Source organism: Arachis ipaensis, chromosome B1, assembly GCF_059453495.1.
Source record: "Arachis ipaensis isolate K30076 ecotype BB chromosome B1, ASM5945349v1, whole genome shotgun sequence".
NCBI classification, from domain to species: Eukaryota; Viridiplantae; Streptophyta; class Magnoliopsida; order Fabales; family Fabaceae; genus Arachis; species Arachis ipaensis.
Genome location: NC_142436.1, coordinates 65,307,055 through 65,317,698, shown reverse-complemented (window position 1 = coordinate 65,317,698; position 10,644 = coordinate 65,307,055). Strand labels below are relative to the sequence as shown.

Sequence of the window (10,644 nt, the reverse complement as noted above, 5' to 3'; positions counted from 1 at the left end):
ATCCTACATTTATTCACTGAAATAGTATGATTTTGTAAATTTCTCTTAAATTGTGCTTAAGATTGAAAACATACTTTTTAGACTCTTAAATTGCTAAATTTAATTCACTAATATTCCATTTGATGCATTGATGTGTTTGTTGAGTTATTTCAGGCATTAGAAGGCAATGATGGATTGAAGAAATGAAGAAAAAGTATGTAAAAGTGGAGAAATCATGAAAAAATGGAGTTTTGGAAATCTGTCCCGTTGCGCATACACATGCCTCATGCGTACGCATGACCTGGAATTTCGCTACTTTGCGCGTATGCATGCCTCATGCGTATGCATGATTGCCAGCACGTGATTTACTTAAGTAAATACGTGGGTCGCGATTTTAGCCCAATTTTAGACCCAATCAAACTCATTTCTGAAGTATTTCATGCAATTCTCAAGGAGGATCAAGGGGGAGAGCAATTAGGTTTAGTTTAGTAACATGTTTTAGGTTATTTTCTAGAGAGAGAAGATCTCTCTTTTCTCTAGAATTAGGGTAGATTTAGTTTAATCCCTCTTAGATTTAGATTTTGATGCTTGTTTTTATTTAATTTCCTTGCAATTTTTTGTTATTATATCTTTGTTCTCTTAGTTTTAGTTGTTATTTTCCTTGCTTTTGATCTCATGAACTCTTGTTACTTTTGATTTCTATTAATGCAATTTGATGTTTTTATGGTTATTGATGTTTAATTGAGTTGTTATCATTATTATCTTGCATTTGGTAGTTTTAGATTTTATTATTATTGCAATTTTATGATACTTTTCTTCTATGCCTTCCAAATATTTGTAGAAATGTCTCTCTTAGTTTTAGGGTAGATTTTCTACACTCTTGGTTTGGAATTGAGTAATTTAGGTGATTTTTATTTCACTAATGTCCGAGTTGATTGACAATTTGGAGATTTTAATTAATCTCGTTTCCATTAACGACTAAGACCTATAGATTGAGATTGATTAAACCGGTTGACTTATTTCGTCATTAGAGGTTAGCTAATTGGGTTTGCTCTTATAATTGTCATGTCGTGGTTAGTGACACAAAAGTCTTTGATATCCGATATTGATTGGCGATTTAGGGTTGTTAGTTATTCTTGTTATAAGACTGACTATGCTTATTTGACTTTCTCCCGATATTGGAGATGACTTAATGGGATTAACTCTGGATAGTCACCATATTCGTGGCCAATGACTTGAAAAGAAAGCTTTGATTCTCAATCCTTGTCAAGAGTGTCTTTTAGCATTTATACTTTTCTAGTTGTTAGTTTTACTTTCTTGTTATTTAGTTTCTCGCCTCTTTATTGTCTGCAAACTCCCCTTTATATACTCATAACTAATAACACATATCTTACTGTAATTTTTTTGAGAGACGATCCAATGTTTAAATATTCTCGATTTTTATTGGTTTGTATTGTGACAAACAAATTAAACTTTGATCGAGAGTTATTTGTCAGTACAGAGCTATACTATCAATGAAAGCTATACTATCAATGAAATTCTATTGAGAAATTCTGAACCGACGATAATTCTCGCGTCAGATATTATGAACAAGACATCAACATTAATTAATATTCTTATATTTTGTTTAATAATAAACAAAATATAATAATGAACAATATAGTTATGAAAAATTAATAAGAATAATAAAAATATAAAAACAAGTTGTGTCTCTAATCAATATTTCTGTTTTCTTTAAATTTTTGAAATATTACATGCTAAAAATATTGATACCTAACTAATAAAATATATATAGCACAAAAATTTTGGTACACAATACAAATTTTTTTATTCATAACACAATTTTTTAATACACAACACATAAATTTTTGAAGGACTACACCTGACTCACCTAACTAACAAAATATATTTGTAACAAAAACTTATGTACTATGTGTACAAATTTCTATACTATGAATAAAAATTTGTTTTATGTGTAAAATTTTTTTATGTTATATTAAGAAAACTTTTATTATGTGCAAAAATTTCTATACTATATACAAAAATTTAAATGCCATATCAATAAGTTTTTATATTCTTTAACAAAAATTTTTATCTTAAAAAATTGTAAAAAACAAGAATAATAATACATATCTGTGTGTTTTTTTTGGGGCTTGTGCCAACTTAATTAAACTTAGCTATAATAACACTTATATATATAGAGTATCACCTTGTATGTATTTGATGAGCGGATAATTTATACGCTTTTTGGCATTGTTTTTAGTATGTTTTTAGTAGGATCTAGTTACTTTTAGGGATGTTTTCATTAGTTTTTATGCTAAATTCACATTTCTGGACTTTACTATGAGCTTGTGTGTTTTTCTGTGATTTCAGGTATTTTCTGGCTGAAATTGAGGGACTTGAGCAGAAATCAGATTCAGAGGTTGAAGAAGGACTGCTGATGCTGTTGGATTCTGACCTCCCTGCACTCAAAGTGGATTTTCTGGAGCTACAGAACTCGAAATGGCGCGCTTCCAATTGCGTTGGAAAGTAGACATCCAGGGCTTTCCAGCAATATATAATACTCCATACTTTGGCCAAGAATTGATGACGTAAACTGGCGTTCAATGCCAGCTTTCTACCCAAATCTGGCGTCCAGCGCCAGAAAAGGATCCAAAACTAGAGTTGAACGCCCAAACTGGCACAAAAACTGGCGTTCAACTCCACAAATGGCCTCTGCACGTGCAACACTCAGGCTCAGCCCAAACACACACCAAGTGGGCCCCGGAAGTGGATTTATTCATCAATTACTTACTCATGTAAACCCTAGTGACTAGTTTATTATAAATAGGACCTCTTACTATTGTATTAGACATCTTTTGATCATCTTAGGATCTGAGGATCATCTTTGAACGCATTGTTCTTAGATCAAGGGGGCTGGCTATCTCGGCCATGCCTGGACCTTCACTTATGTATTTTCAACGGTAGAGTTTCTACACTCCATAGATTAAGGTGTGGAGCTCTGCTGTTCCTCAAAGATTAATGAAAGTACTACTGTTTTCTATTCAATTCATCTTATTTCGCTTCTAAGATATCCATTCGCACCCAAGAACGTAATGAAGGTGATGATTATGTGTGAGGCTCATCACCATCTCCCCTACGAACACGTGCCTGACAAACACCTCCGTTCTACATGAAATAAAGCTAGAATGAATATCTCTTAGATCTCCTAACCAGAATCTTCGTGGCGTAAGCTAGAATGATGGCGGCATTCAAGAGAATCCGGAAGGTCTAAACCTTGTCTGTGGTATTCTGAGTAGGATTCAATGATTGAATGACTGTGACGAGCTTCAAACTCGCGAGTGCTGGGCGTTAGTGACAGACGCAAAAGGAGGGTGAATCCTATTCCAGCATGATCGGGAACCGACAGATGAATAGCCGTGCCGTGACAGGGTGTGTGAGCATATTATTCACTGAGAGGAGGGGATGTAACCACTGACAACGGTGATGCCCTTGCATAAAGCCAGCCATGGAAAGGAGTAAGACTGATTGGATGAAGATAGCAGGAAAGCAGAGGTTCAGAGGAACGAAAAGCATCTCCATTCGCTTATCTGAAATTCCTACCAATGAATTACATAAGTATCTCTATCCCTATTTTATTATATAATATTCGAAAACACCATTATCACTTTATATCTGCCTGACTGAGATTTACAAGGTGACCATAGCTTGCTTCATACCAACAATCTCCGTGGGATTCGACCCTTACTCACGTAAGGTATTACTTGGACGACCCAGTGCACTTGCTGGTTAGTTGTATCGAAGTTGTGACAATTATGTATTAAGATCAGAGCACCAAGTTGCTCACGTTGCCAGGGATTGTTTGAGCCTGGACATCACAATTTCGTGCACCAAGTTTTTGGCGCCGTTGCCGGGGATTGTTTGAGTTTGGACAACTGACGGCTCATCTTGTTGCTCAGATTAGGTAATTTTCTTTTCGTTTTGTTTTCAAAAAAAAAAATCTTTCAAAAAATATTTCTAAACTTTTCTCATCTGTTTTCGAAAAAAAAAAATATAAAAAAATGTTTTCAAAAATTTTATTCAAGATTTTTAAGAATGAATTCTAGTGTTTCACGAAGCATGTGAAGCCTGGCTGGCTGTAAAGCCATGTCTAAATTCTTTTGGACTGAGGCTTCCAAACCATCAGAGGTAAGTTACATACTTGATAAATGATGAGCAGCAATTTGTTATCAAGATCAATATACTCTGGTGTTAAATGCTGAAGCTTGGCTGGCCATTGGCCATGTCTAGTGTTTTGGACTGGAGCTTTCTTTGAAAGCTTGGCTGGCTAGTGAGCCATGTCTAATTCCTGGACTGAAGCTTTAGACTAAGAATGCAAGATTCCTGGAATTCATATTAAAAATTTTGGAATCCTTATTTTTCCTTTTAATTTTCGAAAAATATAAAATAAAAATCCAAAAAAATTAGAAAATCATAAAAATCAAAAATATTTTCTGTTTCTTGTTTGAGTCTTGAGTCATATCATAAGTTTGGTGTCACTTGCATATGCATCTTGCATTTTTTTCGAAAATATCATGCATTCATAGTGTTCTTCATGATCTTCAAGTTGTTCTTGGTAAGTCTTCTTGTTTGATCTTGATGATTTTTTGTTTTGTGTCTTTTCATGTTTTTCATATGCATTCTTGAATTCTTGATGTCTAAGCATTAAAGAATTCTAAGTTTGGTGTCTTGCATGTTTTCTTTGCATTAAAAATTTTTCAAAAATATGTTCTTGATGTTCATCATGTTCTTCATAGTGTTCTTGGTGTTCATCTTGACATTCATAGCATTCATGCATGCATTCATTGTTTTGATCTAAAAATTTTATGCATTGCATCCTTTTAGTGTTTTTCTCTTGCATCATAAAAATTCAAAAATAAAAAAAAATATATCTTTCCCTTTTTCTCTCATCAAATTCGAAAATTTGGATCGACTTTTTCAAAAATTTTTAAAATCAAATTGTTTCTTATGAGTCAAATCAAATTTTCAAATTTGAAAATCTTATCTTTTTCAAAATCTTTTTCAAAAATCAAATCTTTTTCAAAATTATTAGTTATTTTCGAAAATTCCAAAAATATTTTTCAAAAATCTTTTTCTTATTTTTATATCAAATTTTCGAAAATAACATAAACAATTAATATTTTGATTCAAAATTTCAAGTTTGTTACTTGCTTGTTAAGAAAGATTCAAACTTTAAGTTCTAGAATCATATCTTGTGATTTCTTATGAATCAAGTCATTAATTGAGATTTTAAAAATCAAATCTTTTTCAAAACTAATTTCTATCATATCTTTTCAAAAATATCTTCTTATCTTATCTTTTTCAAAAATATCTTTTCAAAATATCTTTTCTAACTTCCTAACTTCTTATCTTTTCAAAATTTGTTTCAACTAACTAACTAACTTTTTGTTTGTTTCTTAACTTTTTCAAAACTACCTAACTAACTCTCTCTCCCTAATTTTCGAAAATATCTTCCCTCTTTTTCAAAAATTTCTTTTTAATTAACTAATTATTTTTATTTTTTATTTTTGATTTCAAAAATTTTCGAAAATTACTAACATTTTTTCAAAAACCATTTTCAAAAATCACTAACTCCTTTTCAAAAATTAATTTTCGAAACTTCCCTCCTTCTCCCCCATCTCATTCTATTTATTCATTCATTAACTAACATCTCTTCCTCACATCACCACCAAATTCGAACCCCCTACTCTATCTGTGTTCGAATTTCTTCTTCTTTTCTTCTACTAACAATAAGGAACCTCTTTACTGTGACATAGAGGATTCCTCTTCTTTTCTTGTTCTCTTCTCTTTCTTATGAGCAGGGACAGAGAAAAAGGCATTCTTGTTGAAGCTGATCCAGAACCTGAAAGGACTCTGAAAAGGAAATTAAGAGAAGCTAAATTACAACAATCCAGAGACAACTTGATTGAAAATTTCGAACAAGTAAAGGAGATGGCAGCCGAACCCAACAACAATGCAAGGAGAATGCTTGGCGACTTCACTGCACCTAAGTCCAATTTACATGGAAGAAGCATCTCCATTCCTGCCATTGGAGTAAACAACTTTGAGCTGAAACCTCAATTAGTTTCTCTGATGCAGCAGAACTGCAAGTTTCATGGACTTCCATCTGAAGATCCTTTTCAGTTCTTAACTGAATTCTTGCAGATATGTGATACTGTTAAGACTAATGGAGTAGATCCTGAAGTCTACAGGCTCATGCTTTTCCCTTTTGCTGTAAGAGACAGAGCTAGATTATGGTTGGATTCTCAACCTAAAGACAGCCTGAACTCTTGGGATAAGCTGGTCACGGCTTTCTTAGCCAAGTACTTTCCTCCTCAAAAGTTGAGCAAGCTTAGAGCTGATGTTCAAACCTTCAGACAGAAAGAAGGTGAATCCCTCTATGAAGCTTGGGAAAGATACAAACAGTTGACCAAAAAGTGTCCTTCTGACATGCTTTCAGAATGGACCATCCTGGATATATTCTATGATGGTTTATCTGAGCTATCAAAGATGTCACTGGACACTTCTGCAGGTGGATCCATTCACCTAAAGAAAACGCCTGCAGAAGCTCAAGAACTCATTGACATGGTTGCTAATAACCAGTTCATGTACACTTCTGAAAGGAATCCTGTGAATAATGGGACGCCTATGAAGAAGGGAGTTCTTGAAGTTGATACTCTGAATGCCATATTGGCTCAGAATAAAATATTGACTCAGCAAGTCAATATGATCTCTCAGAGTCTGCATGGAATGCAAGCTGCATCCAACAGTACTCAAGAGGCATCTTCTGAAGAAGAAGCTTATGATCCTGAGAACCCTGCAATAGCAGAGGTAAATTACTTAGGTGAACCTTATGGAAACACCTATAACTCAACATGGAGAAATCATCCAAATTTCTCATGGAAGGATCAAAAGCCCCAACATGGCTTTAATAATGGTGGAAGAAACAGGTTTAACAATAATAAACCTTTTCCATCATCCACTCAGCAACAGACAGAGAACTCTGAACAAAATGCTTCTAATTTAGCAAATCTAGTCTCTGATCTATCTAAGGCCACTGTAAGTTTCATGAATGAAACAAGGTCTTCCATTAGAAATCTGGAAGCACAAGTGGGCCAGCTGAGTAAAAGGATCACTGAAATCCCTCCTAGTACTCTCCCAAGCAATACAGAAGAGAACCCAAAAGGAGAGTGCAAGGCCATTGACATAAGCGCCATGGCCGAACCTGTGAGGAGAGGAGAGGACGTGAATCCCAAGGAGGAAGACCTCCTGGGACGTCCAGTGACCAATAAGGAGCTTCCCTCTGAGGAACCAAAGGAATCTGAGACTCATCTAGAGACCATAGAGATTCCATTGAACCTCCTTATGCCCTTCATGAGCTCTGATGAGTATTCCTCTTCTGAGGAGAATGAGGATGTTACTGAAGAGCAAACTGCCAAGTTTCTTGGTGCAATCATGAAGCTGAATGCCAAATTGTTTGGCATTGATGCTTGGGAAGTTGAACCTCCCTTGTTCATCAATGAACTAAGTGATCTGGATCAACTGACATTGCCTCAGAAGAGACAGGATCCTGGAAAGTTCATAATACCTTGTACCATAGGCACCATGATCTTTAAGGCTCTATGTGACCTTGGTTCAGGAATAAACCTCATGCCCCTCTCTGTAATAGAGAAACTAGGAATCTATGGGGTGCAAGCTGCTAAAATCGCACTGGAGATGGCAGACAGCTCAAGAAAACAGGCTTATGGACAAGTAGAAGATGTATTAGTAAAGGTTGAGGGCCTTTACATACCTACTGATTTCATAGTCCTGGATACTGGAAAGAAAGAGGATGAATCCATCATCCTAGGAAGACCTTTCCTGGCCACAGCAAGAGCTGTGATTGATGTTGACAGAGGTGAAATATTCCTTCAATGGAACGAGAACTCCCTTGTGTTTAAAACTCAAGGATATCCCTCTGCAACCATGGAGAGGAAGCAGAAAAAGCTTCTCTCCAAGCAGAGTCAACCAGAGCCCCCACAGTCAAACTCTAAGTTTGGTGTTGGGAGGCCACAACCAAATTCTAAGTTTGGTGTTGAACTCCCATATCCAAACTCTAAGTTTGGTGTTGGAGAGTCTCAACAAAGCTCTGCACATCTGTGAGGCTCCATGAGAGCCCACTGTCAAGCTATTGACATTAAAGAAGCGCTTGTTAGGAGGCAACCCAATGTTTATCTAATTCTTATTTTTATTATTTTTTTTTTGTTTTCTTAGGTTCATGATCATGTGGAGTCACAAAATAAATATAAAAATTGAAAACGGAATCAAAAACAGCAGAAGAAAAATCACACCCTGGAGGAGCATCTGTCTGGCGTTCAGCGCCAGAACAGGCATGGTTCTGGCGTTCAACGCCAGAAATGGCACACAGATGGGCGTTGAACGCCCAAAATGGCCACCAACCTGGCGCTGAACGCCCAGAGTTGGATACAAAGGCATTTTTACATGCCTAATGGGTGTAGGGATGTAAATCCTTGAACACCTCAGGATCTGTGGACCCCACAGGATCATCTTAGGATCTGTGGACCCCACAGAATCCACTCAGGATCTGTGGACCCACAGGATCCCCACCTACCTCCACTCACTTCTTCTCACCACTCTCCTTCACACAACCCCATAAACACTCTTCCCTAAAAACCCCTCACCAATCACCTCAATCTCTCTTCCCACTAAACCTTCACCACTCACATCCACCCACTCTTCCCAATAAACCTACCTCATAAACTCCACCTACCTTCAAAATTCAAAACCAATTTCCCACCCAAACCCACCCATATGGCCGAACTTTAACCCCCCTTCCTTCCCTATACAAAGACCTCCATTCTTCATCAAATTCACACAACACACCCCTCTACACTCTCCTTGGCCGAAACCACATCTCCCTCTCCCTCTCCATATTTCTTCTTCTTCTTCTTCTATTCTTTTGTTTATTGCTCGAGGGCGAGCAATATTCTAAGTTTGGTGTGGTAAAAGCATAGCTTTTTTGTTTTTCCATTACCATTGATGGCACCTAAGACCGGAGAATCCTCTAGAAGAGGGAAAGGGAAGATAAAAGCTTCCACATCCGAGTCATGGGAGATGGAAAGGTTCATCTCCAAAGCCCATCAAGACCACTTCTATGATGTTGTGGCCAAGAAGAAGGTGATCCCTGAGGTCCCTTTTAAACTCAAAAGAAATGAGTATCCGGAGATCCGACATGAAATTCAAAGAAGAGGTTGGGAAGTTCTAACAAATCCCATCCAACAAGTCGGCATCCTAATGGTTCAAGAGTTCTATGCCAATGCATGGATCACCAAGAACCATGATCAAAGCAAGAACCCGGATCCAAAGAACTATGTTACAATGGTTCGGGGGAAATACTTAGATTTTAGTCCGGAAAATGTGATGTTGGCGTTCAACTTGCCATACATGGAAGAGAATGCACGCCCCTACACAAGGAGAGTCAACTTTGATCAAAGGTTGGACCAAGTCCTTATGGACATATGTGTAGAAGGAGCTCAATGGAAGATTGACTCCAAAGGCAAGCCGGTTCAACTAAGAAGATTGGACCTCAAGCCTATAGCTAGAGGATGGTTGGAGTTCATTCAATGCTCAATCATTCCCACTAGCAACCGGTCTGAAGTTACTATAGACCGGGCCATCATGATCCATAGCATCATGATTGGAGAAGAGGTGGAAGTTCATGAGATTATACCTCAAGAACTCTACAAGGTGGCTGACAAGTCCTCCACTATGGCAAGGTTAGCCTTCCCTCACCTCATTTGCCACCTATGCAATTCAGCTGGGATTGACATAGAGGGAGATATCCTCATTAAAGAGGACAAGCCCATCACTGAGAAAAAGATGGAGCAAGTAAGAGAGCCCAATCATGGAGCTCAAGAGGCGCAAGAAGCTCATTTCCATGAGATCCCGGAGATGCCTCAAATGCACTTTCCTCCACAAAATTATTGGGAGCAAATCAACACCTCCCTAGGAGAATTGAGTTCCAATATGGGACAACTAAGGGTGGAACATCAAGAGCACTCCATCATGCTTCATGAAATAAGAGAAGATCAAAAAGCAATGAGGGAGGAGCAACAAAGACAAGGAAGAGACATAGAAGAGCTCAAGGACATCATTGGTTCCTCAAGAAGGAAACGCCACCATCACTAAGGTGGATTCATTCCTTGTTCTTACTTTCTCTGTTTTTCGTTTTCTATGTTATGTGCTTATCTATGTTTGTGTCTTCATTACATGATCATTAGTAGTTAGTAACTTTGTCTTAAAGTTATAAATGTCCTATGAATCCATCACCTCTCTTAAATGAAAAAATGTTTTAATTCAAAAGAACAAGAAGTACATGAGTTTCGAATTTATCCTTGAACTTAGCTTAATTATATTGATGTGGTGACAATGCTTCCTGTTTTCTGAATGTATGCTTGAACAGTGCATATGTCTTTTGAAGTTGTTGTTTAAGAATGTTAAATATGTTGGCTCTTGAAAGAATGATGACTAGGAGACATGTTATTTGATAATCTGAAAAATCATAAAAATGATTCTTGAAGCAAGAAAAAGCAGCAAAGAACAAAGCTTGCAGAAAAAAAAATAAAA

At 36.7% G+C, this 10,644-nt stretch overlaps 1 non-coding gene across 1 annotated transcript; it reads right to left on the bottom strand.

The window, feature by feature from the left end:
* Positions 1–6,366: 6,366 nt before the first annotated feature.
* On the bottom strand, positions 6,367–6,474 carry LOC148576871 (small nucleolar RNA R71). The gene has a single exon (XR_015903243.1). It is a non-coding gene; the product is annotated as a small nucleolar RNA R71 (small nucleolar RNA).
* Positions 6,475–10,644: the final 4,170 nt, after the last annotated feature.